Below are 15,856 nucleotides of genomic sequence, written 5' to 3' on the forward strand. Positions count from 1 at the left end.
AGAAAGTGAGAGGGAGGGAGGGTGAAGAATGAGGGCAATAGAAGCCTACAAATCTGTTTTCCCTTCCCTCCCCCTTGTCCACCCCACCCCTCTCTGAATGACCCCACCTCATCCTGCCCACTCCCCAGCTCCATCCTACGACCCACCTCACTTTATCCAGCCTCACACACTCGTCTTTTGTGTTCCTGGAACCCGGGGGAACAATCCTGACTTTTCTTTTCCCAAAATAAGCTCGCAGTGAGAGAGGGAGCGCAGAGTAAAGCCAGGGTGAGGAGATTGGACCTGCGAGGTGCACAGCCCCTGGTTATAAGCTGTGGAAGTGGGACGGTACTGGCTGGACTCACTGCGTTTTTACCTCTCAGCCAAGTCCACTAGAATACCCTTCCTGCCTGCCGGACGGCACTACTTCAATCTCACTCTACTGTTCGTCACTTGCTCTCTCTTTCCGGCTCTGCCTCTCCTTCCCTCCTACTTTCCACCCGGAGTGGGTGAGCGCCGAGATTTGGGAAGGTGCTCCTCAGACCCTCTTTTGGTCAGGCTGAAGACAGAGCAGACAGTCTCCCCCTCCAATCTCTCTCCGTGTCCCTTTCTCAGTCCCTCTCTCTCTCTCTCTCCCTCACTTGCTCATTCTCTGCGGAAGCACATGGACTAAATTTCCTCCAGAGCAATAGAGAACCAAAACAAAAAGAGAATATATCCCACCTGCAGTTGGTGAAAATATTTTAATTTGTCTGTTGTTGTAATTTTTTCACTGTTTCCTCTGCATTTGTAAACAAACCCGGACCAGCTCTTAGAGGCATTGCCAAGTCGTTTTCTTTTTTTTAAATTTCCTTTTCGTTCTTTTGATATTGGCTGAGCTGACACCATCCTTATTTCTCCGGGAGACATGCGTGGCTGAAGGAGGAGAGGAACCAAAGGACCCACCTGAAATTAACCCCTCACTGACACCCAGCGCACATCACATTCCACCATCAATCCTTCAACGCTCAGTGGAGACAATAGCAAGGTAAGCCCTCCTGTTTTCTTTCCCGCTGTCCTTACGTGTCACGCATTTTCCTTATATCACATGTCATTGTGGGGCAGGGAACGAGAAACCCAGGAGCCAAAAGCAACAGTAAAAGGGGAAAGAAAGAAAAAACAGTCGGAGCAAGCAGTATCTCAGTCATGGGACCTGCATAACACTCTGTGGTGCTGAAGTAAAGCCAGGGACTTCAATGGCTAGAAGATTAGAAACTCCCTGTCTGTCTATATTTATTATATTTACTGTAACACTCATGGTATAAGCCATTTTATTCAACTCAAAGGTATGCAAGAAGCCAATCATCCTGGTCAATGTATCTCAATCTCTCCCCCGTCTGGGAGAAAATTATTTTCAATCAGAAGACTGATTATTGATTATGGGGAAATGTTTACAGGCTTCTCCCAAACATTTTTCATCTACTCAGGTCTTATGAATATAGTTTGGTTTGAGCAAAAATGACTGATGATAACGTGGCAGAATTCCACTTCATCAGTGATGTTGGGGGTGTTTGGGAGATTTGCGTAAGTGTGTTTGGTGAAAACAGAAAACAGTGTGATTTTCAGTCCGCTGTTTGTTTTCGGTGCGTCTTGTCGATCAAGTTGGTCTGTCTCACACACCGACACAGGTTCTCTTCATGTGAGGTGGGAGGGTATGTCTCTTTCCCTGCGTTCTCATTGGTGGGACATCTCACATCTGTTTGTATAGACCAACCAATTCAAGATAAAGTGCTGCATAGTGTGTGTTTGGCAACACAACACTATGGGTTTGTCTTTGTTCTGTGCTGGGGCGGGGGGGGGGGGGTAGTGGAGGTGAGCATGACTTATTTTTTGTGTGTAATCTTTCACTTTGTTTCCTCGCTCGGGTCCTCTCCTGACTAGCCCAGAAATGTAGCCCTCCTTGTCCACATTACATCTGCTCTTCTCCAGTTCTCTCCATCCCTCTTTAACCCCCCTCTTTTTCTGTGCTCTGCAAGACTGGCATGCAGGGTTACATTCTTCTGAAACAACATCTCTCCATCACTGAGAAAAATAAGAAATATTCCTGACCAATGGAAACAGACCGAGAAAAATACATAGAGGGATGGGGAAAGAGAGAAACGGGCAGAAATAAAAAAGAGGAGGGAAAGAGGGAATGAGAAAGAAAGGTAGAAAGTGAAGAGAATAGGGGAAAAACTGAGGGTTAATGTAAGGAGGGAAAAGTGAAGAGCAAGAAATGCACAGATTTGTAAAATAAAATACATTTAGATTTTCAGAATACAGCAAAAACAGTGAAATTGGATTTAATAACAACTGTTTTCCTTTGCTAGAATAAGGACAGACCTACAGAGAAAGAAAGAGAGAGAGAAAAGAGAGTCTGGAAAAGAAGGTAGACTAGAAATCTGGACTCTGGCTCTCTCTCTTTCTCTCTCTCCAAAAACATTTGGCAGCATCCTTCCACTTCACTGGCCCGCGGCAAGGGGGCAGCTTGGATATACCTGTGTGTGTGTGTGTTTGTGTGTGTACGTGTGTGTGTGTGTCTGTGTGATACACACACTGCCAGGAAAATGAACAAATGGATACACACACACGTGTGAACTCTGGCTCTTACGGAAAAGAGAAACGTAGGATGGGTCAGGAGGACAGTAACAGCGGGCGAGGACTCCACAACCCATACACGCACGCATACACACACACGCAAAACAGACATGCATGCAAACACGGGCACAAAAAGACACACGCACACCAACGCACATATACATACACAAAACACACACAGACACACACACAAAAAAAAATCACACGCAAACACACACGCAAACGGCCATGGCTTGCTAACCCACATGCAAACACACACACACACATACACACACGAACACACAAGCAAACATACACACAAACGCACACACACAAACACACACGCACACACTCGCTAACAGACACTTATGACCTAAGTGCCTTGGGAGTCACCGGTGACCATGCTAACACTTGAAGTCTATTCAGATGTCCACAAAGAATAGTTCATTCTTTCCAAGACAAGCACACGCCTTTCCACCGCCACTTAATTCCATGGTGTACGTCTCATGCCGTGCCCAGCTACACCCCCAACCCCCCCCGGAAAGCCCACGGTCGGTAATAACAACACCAGGCCGTGTCCATGACAACCCATACCGCTGCCATGGATGCTTAGGTCTCTGGTGTGCCGTTACCTAGCGGTTGACCTGTCAGGCGTTACGCCGCCACTTGGCTCGTGTGTGTGTGTGTGTGTGCAGCACATTACCACAACTGACAAACTCCAATTGTTTTACCCACAGTGCGCCTATGCTAACCGGAACCCTTTGATGTAAAGAGTCCACCGTGAGGTCCAGCACTAACACAATGGTCACAATGAATACTGAGAACACACGAACACACGCACTCACACACTGTACATACAATCAGCTTGTTGAACATTTAAGCCACACCTTCATTGTGAAGTCAACCAAACATATTAATTGCTGCCTTCAGGGCACATCAACCTCCATTACATGTGGGCATTACGCAAATGCAGTCACGCAAACACTCTAAAGACACACTTCTTGAAATCACACACACACACCCACTTTCACAAACACTCACTAGCCATCCAGCTACACACTACATTCCCCACCATATTAAACAAAGGCACACACTTTCCTTTGCCAGACCTCAAACGTGTTTGGTTCTGGGCGATTCGCGCTCCACTGAAGGCAGTTTATAGGCCAGAACGTGTTGAAGTCGTGTCTGTTCAAGAGAGACTTTCAAAACACAGTTTGCGTTCCACCCCCCCCCCCTTTATTCTACTATGATAACCGAATGTCTCGTTTCAACCTCCCAAACGATAATTCTGTAACCAAACTAGACCTGAAGGGTCTTTGGCTTCACTACACAAAGGAGACAGAAGGAGACAAAGAAAGAGAAAGAGAAATGAAACTTGTGTCTGCAATCCAACTTATTATTGATGTCTTTTTTTCATTTAGATGTATTTTCAAAGGCCTGACCATGTCTCTCTGCTGGATGGGAGTGGAGGAGAACAACTTCAAATCCATAACAAATGATGCATCAGAGAACACGACCAGACAGGGGGAGGGATGCACGCACACACACACACACACACGCACACACACACACACACACACACACACACACACACACACACACGAGCTCCATCAGCTACTGCTATGAGACAGGGAGGACTGAGCTGTCTCTCAGAAAGGATCAGTAGAACATACCAATAGGCTGGTCATTTTTTACAAGACTGTAGACTTATAAAGAGACAGACAGATGATAAACAGACAGAGGAACAGAGAGAGAATGGGAGGACATTCTCGTGACGTTCTTCTTCTTTTTTGTTCCTTCTCAGTTTCTCTGTGCACTATCAGCCTGCTGCTGTAGTAACACATTGTGAGCACAAGAGGTCAGGGTTTGTAAAAGGGTTTGTGCTTTCTCATTCAGATGTATCAGTCAGGGGTACATAAAAAACACTGGCACTGCGCGCACGCACATACACACACACACTCAAACATGATCAGACAACATTAATATCCAACATTTCTCCAGGGGCAATCTTATACAAATATTCCAGATGGTTTTGAAGTTGAATTCAAACTCATAGGAGTTTAAGTAGATGGCCTCAACACCCATCTAGCACACTGATCACACACCCACAATACCCATCCAACACACTGATCACACACCCACAACACCCATCCACACCCTGATCACACACCCACAACACCCATCCAACACACTGATCACACACCCACAATACCCATCCAACACACTGATCACACACCCACAATACCCATCCAACACACTGATCACACATCCAACAACCATCCAACACCCTGATCACACATCCACAACACCCATCCACACCCTGATCACACATGCACAACACCCATCCACACCCTGATCACACACCCACAACACCCATCCAACACACTGATCACACACCCACAACACCCATCCAACACACTGATCACACACCCACAACACCCATCCACACCCTGATCACACACCCACAACACCCATCCACACCCTGATCACACACCCACAACACCCATCCAACACACTGATCACACATCCACAACACCCATCCAACACACTGATCACACATCCACAACACCCATCCACACCCTGATCACACATCCACAACACCCATCCAACACACTGATCACACATCCACAACACCCATCCAACACACTGATCACACATCCACAACACCCATCCACACCCTGATCACACACCCACAACACCCATCCAACACACTGATCACACATCCACAACACCCATCCACACCCTGATCACACATCCACAACACCCATCCAACACACTGATCACACATCCACAACACCCTTCCAACACACTGATCACACATCCACAACACCCATCCAACACACTGATCACACACCCACAACACCCATCCACACCCTGATCACACATCCACAACACCCATCCACACCCTGATCACACACCCACAACACCCATCCAACACACTGATCACACACCCACAACACCCATCCAAATCCTGATCACACATCCACAACACCCATCCACACCTTGATCACACATCCACAACACCCATCCAACACACTGATCACACACCCACAACACCCATCCAACACACTGATCACACACCCACAACACCCATCCAACACACTGATCACACATCCACAACACCCATCCACACACTGATCACACTTCCACAACACCCATCCAGCACACTGATCACACATCCACAACACCCATCCAACACACTGATCACACATCCACAACACCCATCCAACACACTGATCACACATCCACAACACCCTTCCAACACACTGATCACACATCCACAACACCCATCCACACACTGATCACACTTCCACAACACCCATCCAGCACACTGATCACACATCCACAACACCCATCCAACACACTGATCACACTTCCACAACACCCATCCAGCACACCCTGATCACACATCCACAACACCCATCCAACACACTGATCACACACCCACAACACCCATCCAACACACTGATCACACATCCACAACACCCATCCAACACACTGATCACACATCCACAACACCCTTCCAACACACTGATCACACATCCACAACACCCATCCAACACACTGATCACACATCCACAACACCCATCCAACACACTGATCACACATCCACAACACCCTTCCAACACACTGATCACACATCCACAACACCCTTCCAACACACTGATCACACATGCACAACACCCATCCACACCCTGATCACACATCCACAACACATTAGCAAATCAGCTGTCTGTTTTAATGAAATAGGGCCACTGTCCTTTCATGGTCGCTTTACACATCACATGTAGATGTGTTCTACCCATGGATATACGGCTAATATACACATACACGTCCACAAACACACACACAAAAAATGATACATACATACACACGTATACACAGGTACAATACAGGCATGCATGACCACACCCAAACACACACACAGAGCCAAACTTATGTGTGTGTGTGTGAATACAGGGCCAGTATAATAAGTATGTTAATGAATATTTTATTCAAATGGCTGAGTCTCAATTGAACATAAGCAGTTCTGGGATAGACAGTTTGATCAAGTCGGTCTGTATTCGTACTGATTGGAATAGATTCTCTTCTGATGTAATCAATATCATAATTCCAGGTCCAATCCTCTATGGCCTCATGAAAAAAATTCCATGATAACTTGGGGGCATGGATAAAAGTTTAAATTGCCCCCCCACCCCCCCACACACACACACAAACTCACTTCACCATTTCAAGAGCTTGCATAGAAGTATACTACAACACACATGTACATGCATGTCGAAGTGCACATGTAGGGTCGTATACACACACACACACACACACACAATCACACCCTGATATTTTAATACAAGCAAAGTAAACCTCACAATGAATCTTTGAGCTGGTTCCTAGCCTATCTTGCTTGATATCCTCAAGCATTCCAAATCCGTTCCTGAGCAGACAACCAGCCAGAATATCATGCCACATAAAGTAAGAAGGATAACGTTCGTGGTTGGTTTGTGCCTGAATATGTTCATGTGTTCATTTGTATGGTTGTGTGTGCAGGCACATGTGTCTGTGTGTGTGTGTGTGTGTGTATACGACTCTTTGTCTGTGTGTGTGTGAGTGTGTGCGTGTGTCCCTTGCGTCTGCCTGTGTGTGTGTATTCGACCCTTTTGTCTGTGTGTGTGTGTGTCTGTAACTACAGCATTTGTGCCGCTGAAGCAGGAAATGAGGGAGAATGCCAGTCATTCTCAGGGAATAGCAAATGCTGGCCAGAACAGCACTCGCTCCTATTCAAACGCCCACCTACTGCCTACCTTCCAGGAACATAGGCCCCTTCCCTCCCTGATCTGAACACACACATACACACACATTTCCCTCATCAGAACTTGTTGTTCTTCGTGTGCTTTTCATTAAAGCGGAAAAAGAGAAAAACCAGGCCATTCCTTACAGGGCGAGAACATTCCTCACACAGAAGAGTGTTTTTCCTCATCGTCTGTTTGCTGTGGTAGGACATGTGCCTGTAATTCATACTTACACTCACTGGGCTGGACAGTATATCCTATTTTTCTTTGGTATTGATGTACTGACGAGTTAAACTGTACAGTATCGTCTTTAATGGTAATATATGTAGGTTAAATTCAAGTGCAATTTTGGCTTGTGTTATGCCAATTTTTTGAGTTCAGTGAATAGGCTCGAGTCGTCTATCCTTCCCACTCCTCAATTCTACCTCCCACACCAAGTCAGCTCTTCTGTCACTCACCAGGCCACACCCCTCTGTAGCTGACCGTGATTCGCCCCGTTTCTCACCGAGCCCCGCCCCCTGTAGCTCACTGCCACCTGAACACACACATACCCTGATGGTCATTATCAGCCTGTCTCTGCAATATCTTCTTAACCTGAGAGGAATAGACTGAGCGCAAATATAAAGTGAAGCAAAAATGTTACTTACCTTCTACTAAAAAACACTGACCAACACTTGAGCGTGAGCGTCCCAAAAAAATGCAATGTAAAATGCAAATAAAAACAGAATGCAAAGATGTACAAATCATAAAATCCCTATATTTAATTGAAAATAGGACAAAGGGAACATATACAATTTTGAACCAGAGAAATGTTATTGTTTTCGGAAAAATATATTCCCATTTTGAATTTGATGCTGGCAACACGTTTAAAAAAATTTGGGACAGGGGGATGTTTATTACTGTGTTGCATCTCCTCTTCTTCTAACAACACTGTAAACGTTTGGGAACTGAGGAGACCAATTGCTTTTGAAAGTGAAATGTTTTCTCATTCTTGCTTGATATAAGATTTCAAGGGCATCTAAGTTAACATTGCCATATATTTTTCAAGGAACAATACGATTTTTCATTTTCAACACTGGATATGTAGTCTTTGTACTCTTTCCTATTGAATATAGGGTTTTAATGATTAGAAATCTCTGCATTCTGTTTTTGTTTCCATTGTTCACAGCATCCCAACTATTTTGGAAATGGGGTTGTACATAAATATGATACAACAACAAAATAGCCGTGGTTTATGTAAGCAATAAGCACGGGTATGACATATCATTACTTTTAACTTCTCCAAAATACATTGCGCCCTAAAAACAGCTTTTATTGTTTTTTACTACCCCCCTTTGTGCCTTATTGTTTACACATGCCGTATATCTAAAATCGAATAGAACCATTGAAATAATGTGCACTTCATGGGTTGCCATACTTGGGTCTTGAACAATTTATTGTAAAAATTAAAAATGATACTTTCACAATATCGCCCAGGCCTAACTCACACACAGTAGAATTTCCGATCATAAAAATCCACCAGTACAGTAAACACAAAGATTACATTGAGCTGAGAGTCTGAACACACACATGGTCCCGTGAGTGGAGATAAGAGAATCACCAATCAGAGGCCTGCTCGAGGACATGTGTTGGCAGAGTGTTGAGCTTTATGGAACAACACGAACCAGAGGTCGGGAGTCCAAAAATTATGCATCTGGCTTTGTTATCTATCACTCTTTGTCTTGGTTAAACACTTTGCTGATTTTTAGTTGTCTTTATTATTCGATTGTTCATTTGACTGTATTTTTCCCTTTCTGTTTCTCTCTGTTCATTTCTCTCCCTCTCGTATTTGTGGCTGGGTGGGGGATAGTTTTTCCTTTCCACTGGCAGGAGGGAGAGAAGGAGAAATGGAGAGAGAGTGAACAAGAGAGGTCTTGGCATAGTGGTGTTGTTATTTTTCCTCTGCTTCTTCATTGACTATGTCAGCAGCCCTTCGATCATTGCAGGGATGTGTCCCAAATTGCAATTTTTTTTCTTATTTAACAGGAACTAAAGGGTCTTGATTAATGTTTGAGAAATTCTGCAGGGATCTGCTCAAACGTATTTAGGAAATTGGGTGTGATTTGCACGCACTGGAGCTTCAAATCGAACAAAGAACATGCCCAGCAGTATCGCCCAGACAAGTTTACAGGGCACCAGAGTCTTTTTCAGGGGACCAGAGATTATTACAAGGGACATGAGACTCTTACAGGAGACCAGAGAATCCTACAGGGTGCCAGAGTCTCTAACAGGGGACCTGAGACTCTTACAGGAGACCAGAGAATCTTACAGGGTACCAGAGTCTCTAACAGGGGACCTGAGACTCTTACAGGAGACCAGAGAATCTTACAGGGTACCAGAGTCTCTAACAGGGGACCTGAGACTCTTACATGGGACCAGAGAATCTTACAGGGTACCAGAGTCTCTAACAGGGGACCTGAGACTCTTACATGGGACCAGAGAATCTTACAGGGTACCAGAGTCTCTAACAGGGGACCTGAGACTCTTACATGGGACCAGAGAATCTTACAGGGTACCAAAGTCTCTAACAGGGGACCTGAGACTCTTACATGGGACCAGAGAATCTTACAGGGCACCAGATAGTGGTCCAGAGTCTCTTGCAAGGGTTCAGAGGAACCATACTCTTATAGGGGTCGAGAGACCTATACAGGGGACAGACTCTCACCAGGGTCAACATACTCTTAAAGGGGGCCAGAGACTCTTACACGGGACAGACTCTCACCAGGGTCAACACACTCTTAAAGGGGGCCAGAGACTCTTACAGGGGTATGAATACTTACAGGGGACAAGAGTGAAAATAGAGAGAAATGGTCATTGGTGAAGGAAGAGCAGTGGGATTTTAGGGAGTTAGGGTGGGGTTGTTGCTCACTCATCCATGCCAATATCCACCAGTCTCTCAGTTAACACATTATTCTGCTGTCTGTCAATGAGGTCAGTGAGCTCTCTGTATACCCTGTTACAGATAAACTATTTAGAATACCACATTTTAACCAGTTGAGTATCTTTGCAAATTCCAGATGACATGCACCAAATAAATGCCCCATATTGGATGCACAGGGTCCATTGTTCTGGTGGCCCGCATCAGGCTCAATGTGCTATAACCTCGGCATGGACACCAGCCAGGCAATACTTCAGAGGACAATATTTGGCTGGAATTATACAGGGTGGCAGGGTTTTAAGCCGAAACTGTACGTTTTCCGAAACAATCCAGAACGAACATACTGGGCAAAAACATTGTTTGTAAGAATCGCAACTGTACCCTTGTCTACGTTTCGATTTAATAAGAAGCGACATTTAGGGCTTCTCCTGAGAAGAGAAGTTTTCCATGTTTAAATTTTGCTTTCAGAGAAGCATATCTTGCCGTGACACATCCCAGAGTTTCCCAGGTTAGCGTGTGAGGAACTTCCTTGTCCTGGTGTCTTGGAAAAGAGAGGGTAAACAGCAGAGGGTCGTAGCCTGGGACTGGAACCCAGATGTAGCCAGTTAGGACACAGTTTGTTTAGAGCTTACCTCTACCTGTGTTTAACAAAGGAACTAAATATTGGATGGAAGCAGACTTGAAAGGGGAAGAGATTGATGTGTTTAGTGAAGTGTTTGTTTGTGTGCGCGCGTGTGTGGGTGTGTGGGTGTGCGTGTGTGGTGCGTGTGTATCTCTGCACGTGTATTTGTTAGATACCTCTGACTCTCATTGCCCCCTTGTTCACTGTCTGGCAGTGAATTGATCTGAGGTTTCCAAGACCGACGCCAAACAATTGTCCCGCCAACTCCTAGCAGGGTTCAAGTCCTTTATATAAAACAGAAAAATGACCCCCCCCCCCCAGGTTTAATCTTTTTATAGATTTACTAGAAACGGCCATGTTTTCATTCTCTCTGTTACAGATGTGGAGGAAGGAGAGGTTTCAGTCTGATGGATGGGTCAATATTGAATAAGAGTTGAAAATAAGTCTTCTGAGGCTGTTTTAAAAACCCTAATGATGTTATTATTATAGTCTGAGCTTTGTGTAGCTTTGTGTAGGTGTGTGAGGAGGGAGACAGGGGTCATTGTGATGTTACGGATCCCTTGGAGTCTGGTAATAAAAAGGATTTTACTCACATCTCTGGATTTGCTGGGGTAGGAAATGGCTAGTAAGTGCTAAACACACACACACACACACACACACACAAAGGATTGGATGTACATGCGGGTTGTTCCTTCAGACTGTGGCTGTTTTAGTTGGTTTAGGGTTTAGACTGGGGTTGTTTTGACTGATGGATTTGGAGACATCTTCCTGGATCTCTTAGCGAACACTGACCTCAGAATACCATTTGAAAGAAGTGACCACCGACCTAATCAGGAAATGTCTCCCGACCTCTGTCCCTGTAGCAACCTATGTAGCGCACTGCTTTTCATTTGACCCCGATCAAAATAAGTGTCTTGTAAAGGCAATAGAGACAACACACAGCTGACATCAGAGTCCTCTTACAAAGTGACTGTTTCCCACAAACCACTTGGTGTGAGGAAAAACACGTCGTCCCACCCGGGCTTGGCCCTTGGTGGCGGGGTGACCTGTTGTGCGGCATTCTAAGGAGGTTCAACACCAGAACCACTAACTTAACAAGGCTTCACCGGACCAGTCCAAAAGCTGGGCAGTGTCACAGTCTGTGACATCACAATCAAGACACGCAGTACTCAGTCGTCGCAAGTAGTTGACAAAGGGAATTCTTTTTTAAAAGCCAGCGTGTGACTAAACCACACCCTGTTTTCTTAGAATGTAGTCTTTATTAACCCAGCGTTTCAATCCGAAGGTGCTGAGAATGCTTGACTGTGTGGTGTTATGGTACAGTCATCAAGTGTATCGGCACCCACGTGCCCATCGGCCAAAGTCCGCTGATGCCATGGGTTGCGTGTAGGAGACCAGAGCCAGACGATCTAGAATTTTCCTATGCTGTTTGTGTCGTTACTTATTTTTTTTGTAGATAAGCTGGTACAAGTTATTATTTCAAGCCTTTCCCAAACTTTAACCGTCAACCTAAGCAACACCTTCACCATAACTATAATGCCTGACTCCAAAACCTTAATTCTTAACCCAGTCCTTATTATCCAATGCTAAAGCAGGAGTCAGTGGTTGAAACAAAACAAAGCCTTCTCTCTGTGAAAAGCAGATTAATTGGGAATGTAACGATTAGGAATATAAATTAAGGACTTAGCAAAAATGATACCATACCGATTGTCTGAACAATGTTTTAAAGCTTGTTTACATGCACTTTTTTTTATACCAAACATTAAGTAAAATATATTTTTGATAATAGGGAACTGTTAAACTAAGCTAATGACCAAGGTATATTCTTCCAAAGTCATTTGATAAATATAATTAATTGATACGTCCAAAAATGAATGCAGTAACTACAGATGGTCACTTTAACCCTAAACCTAAACTTTTACATAAACCTAACCTTTTCACTAATCTTGTAGATGTTTGTCTCCCCACTGAGCAATTGTTGAAACTGACATGAGACTGTGAGATCACATCACATTGATCATACCGTACATACAAAATTCTCCTTTATTGACATTTCCAACTACAACATTGACCTATGCAGAAATGGGACCAGTAAACAAAGTACATCAATAAAGCTTACCAGAGGCTGGGCATTGATTTTCACGTCAGTGTACTGAGATCAGCAAAAGACTAGCTTTTTTTGTCTGTACCAACCAGGGCAGTCTCTCAGTCTCTCTCAGTCTCTCTCAGTCTCTCTCAGTCTCTCTCTCTCTTTCTTCTCTGAGGTTCCAGACTGCCTGGTCCTGGTGTTAATTTATAATCCTTTCTGTACAGAATGTCAGTATATTGAGCAACATATGTTTTATAACATTGTGTCTCCCAGACCTGGGTTTCAAATACTATTTGATATCTTTCAAATAATAGCCTGTCTGGAGTGCCAGGTGGACATGATAGGCCATATTCGGCAAGCTCTATCGAGCACAGATCTAATACTTGCCATTACTTTAAATAGTGTTTGAACCCAGGTCTGCTCTGAGGCATTAGGCACAGGGCTGTCCAGCCAGTCGTTTGAGGCTTTTTCCTTAATCATTTCCTGTAATCAGGGACCAACAAGAAAAAATATATGAAAAAAAGAGAGGGAAAATGTTGTGTTCCCTCCAGTTTCTCCCTGCCGTGGTGTGTGAACCCTGGTTTCCTGCGCAGATTAAAAGATTGTGTGTGTGTGTGTGTGTGTGTGCATGCGTGTGTGTGTCTGTCTATCTGTGTGTCTATGCAAGGTGCTTGTGTGTGTATTTTTGAATGTGCACATGCATGGATATGTTTGCGTGTGCGTTTAGCTGTAACCCAAGGCATATTCTTCTTGTTTATCACCGTAATGTAACCACTGTCTGCTGGGATCAGGAGAGGCAATGCAGTTTGGCAGTGGTCCTAACAAGCGGAACGACTACTTAAAGTAGCGGTAGAAATGTGTTGGCATTGTTTGGTTTTGTACTTAACCAACAGGAAGGCTTGTTGCACGGCTTAACCATCTTACAGATAGGGAATGGAGTATGATTTCACAGCAGACATTGACTTTGTTTACGGGCTATTTACAATGGCATACTTCCCTCGTTCATTCATCTTTTTTGACAGCTTAAAGTCTGCTATATGTCTTTCTCTCTTTCTCTCTGACAGTATATTAGAGGATATTTTCTATACACAGGTCTCATGCAGCATTAGAAACTCAGCAACACGTTCTGCCTCTCCTCTTTTCTCCTTTTCTGTCTTCATCTCTCCTCTGTTTTACTCTCCGTGACTCACTACAAGTGGTGTGTTCATGTACCTACAGTAAGTATCGGGAGTCTGGCTCTGGATAAAGGCCCCTTTTTAATGTGTACTGGAGCTGTTGAACCGGCATCAGGGATGGATCATACAGGCAACCAACAGCACCAGCATGGTGCCACTGATGGTGGCAAGTGTCCCATACCATTCCCTACATATTACACTAACTTTAAGGCCATTTGAACTTTAAGGGAGCAATTTGAAGTGGAGACAAATACTTACATGACTTCCCCAAAGGGGTTAGTGCTCCCCAGAAGATTTAGAGGGAAATCTAAAGAGGTCTTCCACCTTACATTAACCATACATCCAGGTGTCCTGAAGCCAGTGCTGCGGCAAACTCTTCCAGGAAGGATGTCGGTTGGCCAACAAATACAGAGCTTAAGTGCTCTGAGCTCTGCGTCAGTTTCCGCCGCGTTTCATGCGGTTGACTGATGGTTACACTTTCTCCTTCTTCTCCCCGTCCTCTTACCTTTCTGTCCTTCTTCCTTCATCTCATTCCCTGTCTTTGAGCCACCGGCTCAAGAGCGCAGTTGTGTTTCGGCAGCACTAATGTAACCCGGTGATTTCCGACAACGTGACACTTGCAAACTGCTCTTCCAAAGAGCGGAACACAGAAGAACACCATCGGAGGCCTGATCGAACCTGGATGCAGGAGCCAAAGAACCGGGGCGAAACCACAGAGAGGAAGCCTTCGTGACATGTGGCTAGTAAATAGAGATGTAGGAAAAAGAGGGATGGCATGTGGACAAAGAGAGAATGCAAGGGAAGAGGAGAGTGTGAGGGAAAAAGAGAGACAGTCAGTGTAAAAGACCGCAAGAGATGAAAAAAAGAGATGGATTGAGTGAGACAGGGGAAAGAAAAAGCAAGAAAGAAAGGAGTCGGTCTGGGTCGGAGTTTGTATAAGCCCTGTGGGTGCTTTGATCTGACCAAGGATTTGAAACAGTGTCAACAGAAACATGCAGAGGCCGTCTGTTCACTCCAAGACGGAGATCAGTTCATAGTTCCAACAGCCCACAGCCAGACCTGCTACTACCTCTGAATCCCCACTGTTTGTTTTTGCTGTCGAAAAGGCCCAGACGCAATTCTCACACCACACACTCAAAAAGAAACCTGTGATTAGTGCAGGTATGGAATGAAAGAGTGGATGTTTTTAGACCAAAAACTGGTCTTTGTCCATCTAAAGATCGCATGTTAGGCATACGCTCTTTCAAAGCTGAATGCATTTCTAGACCCAGTCCTTCAAACAGACAAGTAATACACCTCCATATAAGTTGCACTACGTCAGTGCGTGTGAATTTGAGAAGAAGAGGATGAGGAGGAGATAGGCAATCTCTCACTCGCTTCGAAAAGAAAGACGAGTCTACTAGCGTAGGAGGCAGAGAAAGAGAGACGGAGAGACTGAAGGAGTGCCAGATCATTACAGAAAGAGGAAGTGTCTTGAACTCTTTGTCCCAGCCATACGACAGATGCTTGATTTAAACCTCATGTTAGCAGACAGCACCCAGAGACACACGTACATGCACGCAGGCATGCAAGCCCACAATAATGAACGCACGCATACCCCCCCACCCCACACACACACAGTCCCACTCACCTACACACATACACACATATATACATATACACACACAGCAGCCAGAGACAGTCCCATAACAG

The 15,856-nt window shown here is 44.8% G+C and overlaps 1 protein-coding gene across 2 annotated transcripts in view; it reads left to right on the plus strand.

The window, feature by feature from the left end:
* Positions 1-240: 240 nt before the first annotated feature.
* col8a2 (collagen, type VIII, alpha 2) overlaps positions 241-15,856 on the plus strand; it is a 63,629-nt gene continuing 48,013 nt past the window's right edge. The window contains exon 1 of one of the 2 annotated variants that reach the window (XM_010873403.4): positions 241-1,006. The gene's annotated coding sequence lies outside the window, so the exon portion shown is untranslated. The remainder of the gene's footprint in view (positions 1,007-15,856) is intronic. The other variant, XM_010873402.4, reaches the window with a different exon arrangement.

Source organism: Esox lucius, chromosome 10, assembly GCF_011004845.1.
Source record: "Esox lucius isolate fEsoLuc1 chromosome 10, fEsoLuc1.pri, whole genome shotgun sequence".
NCBI classification, from domain to species: domain Eukaryota; kingdom Metazoa; phylum Chordata; class Actinopteri; order Esociformes; family Esocidae; genus Esox; species Esox lucius.